The following is a 3,749-nucleotide window of genomic DNA, read 5'->3' as shown; positions in this document are numbered from 1 at the left end:
CCGACAATATAGACAAAACAACTCCTAATACACAACATGAGAATAACCCTCACACTACGACCGAAGTAACTGAAATAACAACATCCCAACTCAAGCCAGTGGGCAATAAAAGGGCACTTTCCGTTTCAACTGATAATTCTGATGAGCATACCAAGCAAGCTGATAACTCTGGACATACATCTAATAATTTAAATTTGTCTCAAGTCAAACCGCAAATCAAGAAACCAAAACGTAATAAATCCTTAGACACAGCGATTAGTAAAATTGGAGTAATGTTGGAACCTGCCACTTCGCTATTTAATGATACTCATAACAATTTTCCACTAAATTTACCACAGTTTCATAGCTTCCTTGAAAATGTATTTGATATAGAAAATCCAACTGAAATAGCACTAGAATACACTAAAGACACTTCTGCGTTAATTAGAATGATGACTGAAATATACCCAATGTTGAAAGAACGCAGCATTAAAAATAGAATTCATAGAATTATAAAAAAATTAAAAAACAATACTCCAGATAGACTACCAAATCCGGCAGAGCTCATGTTAGAAACCAACACTCCCCAATCCAGTGATTCCGATTCAGATAGTGAGATACTATAAAAAATCCTTTATTGTTTTATGACAATTACAATCCTACAGTGGAATCTCAATGGTTTTTACCGACGACTACCGCACCTTCAAATCCTTATTAATGAATATAAACCAGATATTCTCTGCATACAAGAAACCAACTTTAAATCTGACCACGTTGCAAAAATAAAAAATTATACCGCCTTTTACAAAAATCGTAATTCATCAAGTGCAAGCCGAGGTGCTGCTATATTCATAAAAAACTCTATTTATAGTGAAAGTGTACTTATTAACTCCAACATGGAAGTAGTGACAGCTAAAGTACACACTTCCCCTCCGTTTCATATTTGTAATATGTATATTCCTAATAGCTATCAACTTGATGAAAATGAGTTAAATAATGTTATAGGAGCGCTACCGAAACCTTACGTAATAACAGGAGATTTTAATAGTCATAACAGTCTATGGGGTCAAGAAGAACTGATCCGAGAGGTAAAATATTAGAAAAGGTCATATCGTTCCATAATATAATTCTTCTTAATGACACAAACTGGACCCATTTCAGTACTGCAAACGAATCATTCAGCAATATTGATCTAATAATGTGCAGCGCAAATATCGCATGCAACATTGAAAGTAAAACGTTGTCTGACTTATACGATAGCGATCATTTCCCTATTGTAAGTAAATTTCACTCTGGCCATAATAAACAGAGGTATACGACACTTTCTCGCTATAAATTTGAATCGGCAGACTGGAGAGAATACCGCAGATTAATAGATTTAAATACCCCCCTTTTAGTACAACCAACTATAGACTGCATGTTTCCAATTGACTTCTTATTAGATGAATTGGTAACTATGATCAACGCCGCAGCTTCCCAGTCCATTCCAAAAACCAAGCCAGGGTTAATAGGAAACGGCAATATCGTCCCATGGTGGAACAAATCTTGCGAGACCGTAGTAAGAAATACTAAACACGCGTTTAACAAATATAAAAGGAATAAGACTACAGAAAACCTAATTCTTTTCAAAAAATGCAGAGCAAAATCCAGACAAAATATCAAAGAAAGTAAGAAACAATCGTGGCTTGATTATTTAGCAACTTTAAACGGCTCAATTCCTCAAAAGATAATCTGGAATAAATTAAAATCAATCAAAGGGTCTTTAATTGCAAATAACATAAACGCTCTTTGTAAACCAGACCTCTCTATTACTACGGATCGGGAAGAAATAGCTAATATGTTAGCTGAATCATTTGCAGAAAACGCCAGTGATGCTAACTACGATGCACAATTCATATCTCACAGAAATAGCTACTTAAATCGAGAACATAATAAATCCTTTGAAAGTAATATAGAGAATCTTGCGTGCATTAATGATCTTATCAAACTTGAAGAACTTACTACAGTTCTTGCCAAGTGTAAAAACACTAGTCCAGGCCCAGACGGGATCCCCAACAAACTACTAATTAATCTTCCGAATAGTGGACTTCACTACATCTTAAATTTATTTAACTATATATGGGGAAAAAATGTCTTTCCAGAAGGCTGGAAGGATGCTATAGTTGTTCCTATTCTGAAGCCTGGGAAGTCACCCACAGCACCAAACAGTTATCGTCCGATATCTTTAACAAATACTTTATGCAAATTAATGGAGAAAGTTATCAACAACAGATTAAAGTGGATTCTTGAATCTAATAATCTAATATCGCCTTACCAAAGCGGATTTAGATCCTTTTTCTCTACCTATGACCAACTCATTAATATACATGCAAATATCTGTGATTCTCTATTAAATAACCAGCATACAACATTAATATCAATGGATATTGAAAAAGCGTATGATTTAACTTGCAGGAAAAGAATATTAGAGATTCTTAAAAATTATGGATTCTACGGCAATATATTTTCCTTTATTGAAAATTTTTTAGAAACACGACGTATTAGAGTCCGAATCAGTAACTGTTTTTCACATCCAATAGTGCTACAGAATGGGGTCCCTCAAGGATCGGTTCTAAGTGTTACCTTATTCCTAATTGCAATCAACCAAGTTCTATCTATAGTAGATCTGCCGGTTAAAGCGTTTCTCTATGCTGACGATCTCTCAATTCTCTGCAAAGGAAGAAATCCTGAAATAACCCAGCACATTTTACAAACGACACTAAATAAACTGTATGAGTGGTCAAAAGTGTCCGGCTTTAAATTCTCAAATTCCAAAACAGCAGAAATAACCTTCTCCAAACAGCGTGAACCTCCAGAAATCAAACTCTACCTAGGAAACACTGAAATTCAACAAGTTAACACTATCAAAATACTCGGGTTAACCTTTGACAGCAGATTAACATGGAAAGCTCACGTAGAGAACCTCAAAAATGACTGCACCAAACGTTTAAACTTTTTGAAGGTTCTTGCAGCCAATAATTGGGGTGCTGATAAAGAAATTTTAATGAAGACATACAAAGCTACTATTAGGTCAAAATTAGATTATGGCGCAATTATATATTGTTCAGCAAAACAATCTGTTCTTAAGAAACTTGATGCAATTCACCATACAGGACTAAGAATATCTGTTGGAGCGTACATAACGAGCCCTATCCTAAGTATATTAAAGGAAGCAAATAAACCTTCTCTCAGTTTCAGAAGAAAATTACTTAGCATTTCTTATGCCATAAAGTCTGCTGCCTCTCCTACCAAGCCGGTTTATCAAAATGTCTTTTCAAATCGAAATCATGCCAAATTTTTACTGCGTGTAAGTGCACCTAAACCTCTCTATTACAAAATCCGTAGTTATGAAAATGAACTAAATATCAAATTAGACCACCCTAACCTCAGAAGATTACCTAAATACCCTCCTTGGACTTTGCCTCCCTTCAAAATTCGTAATGACCTCGAGATATACAAAAAGTCGGAAACCAACCCAGATATCTTTTTATCTTTAGCCAACGAGATTATTAGTGAGTATGATGGCTACCTACATATATATATACCGATGGATCAAAATTTAATTCAGGAACGGGCTGTGCAATTTTCGCCTCTTCTTCCACCCTCAAGATTAAACTACCGACTTTCGCATCAGGATACACAGCAGAATTGTTAGCAATTAAGAGAGCAGTTCAGTTTGCTTATGAGGCACCGGATAAAAAAATAGCCATCTTTACAGACTCTAAAAGTGT

The sequence above is a fragment of the Colletes latitarsis genome, chromosome 9 (assembly GCF_051014445.1).
Source record: "Colletes latitarsis isolate SP2378_abdomen chromosome 9, iyColLati1, whole genome shotgun sequence".
Lineage (NCBI taxonomy): Eukaryota > Metazoa > Arthropoda > Insecta > Hymenoptera > Colletidae > Colletes > Colletes latitarsis.
The sequence above is the reverse complement of the archived record's forward strand: the minus strand, read 5'-3'. Positions refer to the sequence as shown.